The sequence below is a fragment of the Macrotis lagotis genome, chromosome 2 (genome assembly GCF_037893015.1).
Source record: "Macrotis lagotis isolate mMagLag1 chromosome 2, bilby.v1.9.chrom.fasta, whole genome shotgun sequence".
NCBI classification, from domain to species: domain Eukaryota; kingdom Metazoa; phylum Chordata; class Mammalia; order Peramelemorphia; family Peramelidae; genus Macrotis; species Macrotis lagotis.
Window position 1 is genome coordinate 188,349,482 of NC_133659.1, and position 8,186 is coordinate 188,357,667.

Sequence of the window (8,186 nt, forward strand, 5' to 3'; positions counted from 1 at the left end):
TCAGAAACTAGTTAGCTCAGAGACCCAGAAATGATGAAACATAAATTTCCCCAATGTGAGAGATGTCTAAGATAATTTACAACCCAATCCCAAGCGTGTCCCTTCCTCAAAGGGAAAGTGAGTGGCAGGGAACATCAAAAGCTAAAATACTGAAGATTTCAAAAAAGAAGAAAATTTAAGGGGGCATCTAGGTGGTGCAGTGGATAGAGTACTAGCTCTAGAGTCAGAAGGACCTGAGTTCAAATATGACCTCAAACATTTAATAATTACCTTGCAGTGTAATCTTGGGCAAGTCACTTAACCCCATTGCCTTGAAAAAAAATAAAAACAAAAAAGAAGAAAATTTAATTAAAAACATAAAGCATAGATAAATCAATTGAGTTGATCCTGTTACTTGAAAAATGACTTCCAAACCCTTAAAAAGAAAATAAAAATCTACTCAATTTTATAATACAAAGAAAAGTGAACCAATGCATGATGAGACAGAATCCTGTGCCAAAAAGTAAAAAAAAGGCAAGAAATTACAGCATAATTCAAAATACAAATAAGAAATTGAAATAGGAAAAAAAGGTCAGAAAGCATGATTTTCAAAGGAAAAACACCAGATTAAACAAAATTGATTCCATATCAATAAGTTTATTCCCCCCAAAAAAGTGAAAGAGAGAGAATAACAGATTTGAAAAAAAAATACTGAATTAGAGGAAAATCTGGCAAAAAAGCAAAAAATTTTAATTGACACTGAAGCCATACAAACCAAAGTCACAAATATCATGGGTTTCCAAGGACAGAATCAATCAAAAAATTTGAATACCAGAAAAAAGGAAAGAATACCCCTCCAAAATAATTGCCCAGGATTTTTAAAAAAGAAAACAATATGCCAATCAAAAGATGCCACCAACTGCTTCCAATAAAGAAGAAACTGTACTATTGTACTATATAGAGATCTGGGGGAACTGTCCAGGTCATATGGTATGAAAGGATAAGTTCACAAAAAATAGACTTGACGGGCCATAGATAGAAAGTGGCAGGGCTAGGATTCTGATTGGAGGTCTAGCACTCTTTCCAGGGAAGTATTATTTCCAAAAATATTCTAAAAACTCAAGTATTTAGCATTGAACCAATTTTTCATCAAAATTAGAAATTAGCTTTCCTTACTCAGGTGATATACAATTTTTTTAATACTCAGTTAGATACCCAATACGTTCTTTCTTCTAATATTAATGTGTTGCTCACATACATACCACACACACACACACACACACACACACACACACTGTTTAGTAGCAATTCTTTTGAGAGAAGGGACTGTATCTTATTTATTTTTTGCTTTCTCATTGAGATAACTATAATGCTTTACATATAGCAGATCCTTCTTAAGTATTCACAAATTTATTGTTACTATTGAATAAAATTGAAATGAAAAAGCAGAGAAACTGAAAAGGACAAAAGTAAGACAATAACCACTCTGAATAAAAACTGACAATTGTAATTACATAAAAAGGAGACAATGAGAAGAATAAGATAAAAAAATGGATGTGTATAAACCAAACCAGATGAAATGTTTCTTAAATGCTCTTTGGGAAGTTGAATAAGGATAATCAAAGAAGTGAGATGCAGAGATCAAGGCTTGGATAGGTTCCACTTATCTCAACTCACTCTGACCATCAACTGGCATAGAACATCTTCCAAAAATGATTTCACCTGACCTAACCATCCTAGTTTTTGTAGTTAGTCCATAAATTTGCAAAGTCAGGCTTAGATTTTCTTTTGTAAAAATAGCTGCAATGCCCTACTTTTGCCCCCAAATGAAAAGAAGATAGACATATGTTGCTTCTCAATTATCACTGGATTAAAAAGAAGAAGAAACTGCCTGAGGAATCACTACTAAGTGCAGTAAATTAGATTTTGACTAATTCTGACATTATGTATAATAGTTTTGCCTGAGTGGCACAGGAGAAATGAGAGGCTTAAGAACTCTAAAGCCCACCTGATTATTTCATAGAACTAGAAAATGTGTGACAATGAAGTTCAGATAAATAGAAGGAAAGGGGAAAATGTGGAGAAATAACAGATTATGGGATGCTCACAAGCTGAAATGTGATAATGATGTTCATTTTTCTCCACCCTTGCTAATTTTTTTAAAATATCAATTGACCCAGTAGAGTGAGGTTAATTAGGAGAAATTCATCCACTGGGGATTAAGAGATAAAAGGACAGGAATGGAATTGAAAGAAGCAAAGATACACCCTAAATGTTTGTATATAAGGTTGACCTAATCAGGGTAGTCTTCACTTCCATTCCTCACTACTGGGACAAACTTGACTAGACTGCATTATGTCTTGCCTCTATAGAGCTTCTTCACAGACTGGAGGCAATAGAAGCAGTTTCAACTGTAGCAGCAGGTGGCACCCGGGGAATGGCTCTGCTCGGGGATTCGGAGGCTCCAGCAACTGTGGATGGAGTGGAAGCTTTGGCAGTGGGTTAGGACAGGGCTTCGGAAATGGGTTCAATAGCAGCTCCATAATGGGAGGCCATGGAGGTGGCTCAAGCTTTGGTGCTAGCTTTGGGGGAGGTTTTCACAATTATTGTGCTGGTGCAATGGGAAGTGGTAGGACTGGTGGTTTAGGTGCCAGTGATGGAGGTCTTCTCTCTGGAAGTGAGAAGCAAACCATGCAGAGCCTCAATGACCATCTGGCTGGGTACCTAGACAAGGTCCATGCTCTGGAGGAGGCCAACACTAACATGGAGATTAAAATCAAGGAATGGTATGATAAGTCTGGGGCTAAAGATACTGAATCTAAGAAAGACTACAAGTATTATCAAATAATTGAAGATCTAAGAAACCAAGTAAAGTGATTTAAACTCAATATCTTTTTCTTTGTTTTCTATGCCATAAAATTACAAAAGTAATATATTTATTGATGCTTGCTAAATATTAGTATTTTGCACAAGGGGCAACATAACATAAAATGTAGAAAATCAGCCTTTTAAGTCAGGAAGATCTGATTTCAAGTCCTGTCTCTAACAAATAGTAAGAATGAGTATTTTTATAGCACTCTATTTCCTTAAGCCCTTTGTAAATATCTGTTTATACTCACAACAACCCTGAGAGATAGATGTTGTTATTACTATTTCCATGTTGTAGTTGAGAAAACTAAGGTAAGTAGAGGTTAAGTGACATGTCCAGGGACAGAGAGCTAGTAAGTGTCTGAGGCAAGATTTGAATTCAGGTCTTTTTGACTCCAGGTCCAGGATTCTATCCATTGCACCAACTAACTATGTGATACTGGATATTTTGCTTCACCTCTCAGCCTTTCATGCAATAATCTTAAGCTATATTAAATATGGGTCACAGATTTGCTTAGGGAGAAAATGTTTCCATAGAGGCAGCACTCCTCCATAAGAGAAATCATTGATGTTAATTTAAAAAAAAATGTTTCCTACAAAATTAAAATTTTTAAATTTTTATTCAAATGTTTAACAGTTGAAAATAGTTATATGTTAGTTTTATATATAATTTAACATAATAATGACACTAATAATATATCATAATATATAATATTATATTAAAATATGTAATACATGTGAAAATTGTCATTTGTATTATATTCCTACGTTCTTGTTTTGGACCTGGACTCAGGAGACACATAATCTTTTGCCTCTAACACTGGCTGATTGTAGGACCTTGGACAAAACATATAATCTCTGAACCTCAGATTCTTCACCTTCAAAATGGGGATAAAAATTCCTCTAGGACTTATTTTGTAGGGTTGTCATGAGGCTTAAAAGAATTGTTACATTTTCATGATTTCGCATTTTTTGAAGTACTATAGAAATTTCAGTTCCATTATCTAAAATATCAGAAATACTGGTATTGATTCAGAAAAGTTATTTACATTTCAGAAAAATATTTCTTAACTAAGTTTATCTTAATAAATTCACACAAAAAAGCTATGTGGTAACCAAAAATATGAACTTTTATTTTTTCCAACATTTTTGAAATTTTTCTAAAGCATTGCAGTCACCATTGACAACATCAAGATCATTGCATCAATTGATAAATGCTAGGTTGGCTGCTGAAGACTTTAGAATGAATTGAGTTAATTTGAAAATTTATTTCTAATGGCAGCTTAAAAATTAATAAAATCTTCATTATTTTTCCTATACTAAGAAATAGAGAATTCTAGTGAAAAATCAGAGAGTAATATAGCAAAAGGAATATAGACTTGGTATCAGTTTCCCAACTTCTAATTTCTTTTCTGATTCTAAAATCAATAATATCTAATTCACTGGTTACATAAATATAGACAATCTTATATCTGAAGAAATTTCTAAAGAATTAAAATGAATATTCTATTAAAGAAATTCTAAATTTATACAATCTTTTCAAACTTTATTAAATATAATTGTGTGACAATCACCGCATCTAATGATGATTATATATCAGTGCATAAAATGGGAAATAAAAACGTAATGAGTTTGATATTCACTTGGAATAGCTGAATTATCTATGAGGTTGATAAGGTAACATGGGAAGAGTCAGAAGACCTGTTCTCAAATCCCCCTTCTGAAGATGTTAGCTACCTCTGTGACCCTGGACAAATCATAGCTTCCCTTGGTCTCAATTTACTCATCTGAAAAAATGAGATGTACTAGATTTTTTTAAGGTTCCTTCCAGTTCTAGTGCTATAATCCTATGAATACTTTGAGATGAAGTTGAAAGCTTTCAAAACAATTCAACTAACTGAAAAATCACACTCTGTACATTTGTTTTAACGTATGAGAATGAGCTTTATGTATGGCAGTCTGTGGAAGCAGATATTAATGGCCTTCACAAAGTGTTTGATGAGTTGAATTTGGCCACATCAGACCTGAAAATGCGGCATGAAAACTTAAGTGAGGACCTGGTTTATCTCAAGAAGAATCATAAAGAGGTAGGAACAGAGTTGGAAATAACATAGAACTATCACTGGAACCCCAGGAGTCTTGGTCCCTCTCCCAGCCCCTTCAGTTGCTCCCTTCCTCAGTCATCAGGTTGCTGCAAACAAAAATCTCATTCTGCCAAGGGTACCTTTCCACTGATCTAAACAGACTGCCTGGCCTAAAGAGTCAAACCACATGAGACCCCTTAGATCATCTGGTGACATCAGTGATGAAGGTAGCTTGCTGCTGGGAGCACTAGATACTGTTGTCGCCACACTTCTGCTCATCTATACCAGAGTAAATTTTGACTATAACCTTCCCTTGGTCACCATGCTGCTTTGACCTCCTTCAGTGTTCATGCCAGTCTATCCAGATCCTTCTTGCTGGCATCTATGAGGCTCCAAATCATTCTCTCTCCTCCTTAATGGCTGACACACAGACTTCTTCTCTATCCCACATTTCTATTACAGTGACCTTTACTTTTTCCCTTGCTAGGAAATGAGAATGCAGGGAAAGAATCATGGAGATGTGAATGTGGAGATGAATGCTGCTCCAGGGATAGAGCTGTCAAAACTGCTGAACAATATGAGGGCCCGATATTAGGAATTGGCTGAGCAAAACCGTAGGGAGGCGGAAGAGCAGTTCCACAAGCAGGTAAGCCAACAGAGACTGAGCAATCAAAAAGCAATGACTGAAGAGGAACAATTCCCATATCTTTTATTCCATTCTCTCTTGCCTCGCATATGTCTACAGAGTGCAACCTTGCAAGCACAGATCTCCAGCAATTCAGGAGCAGTTGACTCAGCCAAGAGTGAAATGTTGGAGTTGAAGTGAACTCTCCAGGGTCTGGAGATAGAGTTTCAGTCCCTAATAACAATGGTAGGTGAATACCAGCTCTGATTTTAAATTTTTTGCATATATTTCTACTAGTCTGCAGTAAAGAGACAAAAGACAAGGGTAATCTTTAGCTAGAAAGCTAATGCCACAGGTAAATCTTGTGTACAAGAGACAAAGACCAAGAAACAGAAAGGCAGAAATAAGCAGAAAGACAGAGACAGAGAGAGAGGGAGGGAGACAAAGCAGGAAAAACAAAAAGGAAGAAAGACAGAGAAGGAGGAGGTGGGAGACAGAGAAAAAGACAAATAGAAAGAGAGATACAGAGAGGAAGGAGGGAGAAGTGGCACATAAGCAGAAAGAGAAACAGAGACAGATTCAGGAGGAGGAGGAGGAAGAGAAGGAGGAGGGGAGAGAGAGAGAGAGAGAGACAGAGAGACAGAGAGACAGAGAGACAGAGAGACAGAGAGACAGAGAGACAGAGAGAGGCATAGACAACCAGGCTCATCCTCCAAATACTGATCATCTTCTCTTCGAAAGGTATGGTTGCAGAAAACATCTATTTCTAGGTACCCAGTACCCAAACTTCTCAACGACTGTGGACCTCTCAAGATCATAGTCACCCAGGCTAGAAATATCCATCCCAGGATTATTGTTCAATCATCTAAACTCAGGAAGCAGAAGATAGAGGCAGGAAATTGTAATCCAATCTTAGGCTCTTCAAGGCTACCCATATACCAAAATATGCTCTTGTTAACCATGTGTACATAGATACTACAAATGATTCTGGGAATCACACACATACACACACACACACACACACACACACACACACACACACACAAACTAGAATGCCAAAGTAGAGTTATTAGTCTCCAGACACACGTTTGAAAGAAAGTTACAATGAGTGGAAAATTCTCTTCTTTTAATTCTACTGCTAAGTTGTTCATCAACTCTGACATAGACCCTAATGAAAAAGACCATGAGGACGAGCAAGCAGTCTAAGCAAACTCTGGCTGTACAAAAATTTATGAAGGATTCTGGAAAAAAGTTCATTCTCAGACATGCTCTACGAAGTAGCTACCACAGTCCCCAATCCAACAAATAAAGTGGCTTCTTTTATTAATCCCATTGTATGAGCAGGTATTGATTAGCATTACCTGAAGGAGTTTCTTTATTAGCAGTCTCCTTTGGTAATAAAATCGCAGGTCTAGTTGAATATATATATATATATATATATATATATATATATGTATGTATGTATGTATGTAGTTTTAAGTATGTGTGTGTGTGTGTGTGTGTGTGTGTGTGGTTTGAGCTAGTTTACATAATGATTTCCATACAAGAACCCTATGAGGAATGCCTTAAATGTGAGCAAAATTCAAACCAATGCTAGGAGATAGAGAGGAGGGCACTTCAGGGCCAAAGCTTATCCCAAGGCAATAAGGACTAGTAGTCATAATTCTAGACTTGAAGTCTAGAAGATTTGGGTTTAAGTCCTGCCTCAAAGAACACCAGTTGTGGAATCAGCAGACCTGTGTTGGAAACCTAGAGTTTTCACTTATTAATACCTATCTGACATTGGTCAGATCATTTGATCTCTTTGGGCCTCAGTTTCTCCAAATTAAGAACTGGACTAAAAGTCTCTAAGGCTCTTTTTCAGTTCTAAACCATCAATGAAATCACAGGTCCTTATGGATAACTTGCCTTATGTTGAATACCTTACCCTCAGTGTATTGAGGTATTGAGGAGACACTTTTTAACCACTGAGACATATGTGTTCAATGTGTTTTAGTATTTTGCCTACATTTTCAACGATTTTGTTTTGATACTTTGTGTGTGTATTTGCAGCAAGACTCCCTGGAAGACACCCTTGCAGACTCTGAAGCAAGTTATGTGGATCGACTCTCCCAAATGCAACTTCAGATCAGCAGCCTGGAGGAACAAATTTGCCAAATCAGAGGAGAGGTGGACTGTCAGAATGCAGAATATGAACAGCTGTTGAACATCAAGACCCATCTGGAGATGGAGATTGAGACTTGCTGCAGCCTACTTGATGGAGAGGGGAGGTGAATTAAGAGTGAAATTCAACACTATCAATCACTCAGTTTCACAATTTTTCTGGCTCCTGAAACTAAATATTTAGCAGGTTGAAATAAGGAATTCCCTGGAAGGAGTTCACTCAGCCTAATTAAATAATCAATCAACAAGCATTTTTAAGCATCTACTATGCATTAGACACTGTGTTTGGAAAGAAATTATATCAGCTTCCTCCCATTTCTTTGACAAGAGAAAATCAAGCTACACCATATGCCTAGCATGCTATTCCTTCTCAGTTCTACCTCTTACAATTCTCCTCTTCAAGGTTCAGTGTGAGTGCCACTCCCAGATTACCATTAATTTTTCAGTATTTTCTCTCAATTCAAATT

General features: G+C 36.6%; 1 pseudogene; it reads left to right on the forward strand.

Moving 5' to 3' along the window:
• Positions 1-2,334: 2,334 nt before the first annotated feature.
• LOC141512054 (keratin, type I cytoskeletal 24-like) lies at positions 2,335-7,830 on the forward strand (annotated as a pseudogene).
• Positions 7,831-8,186: the final 356 nt, after the last annotated feature.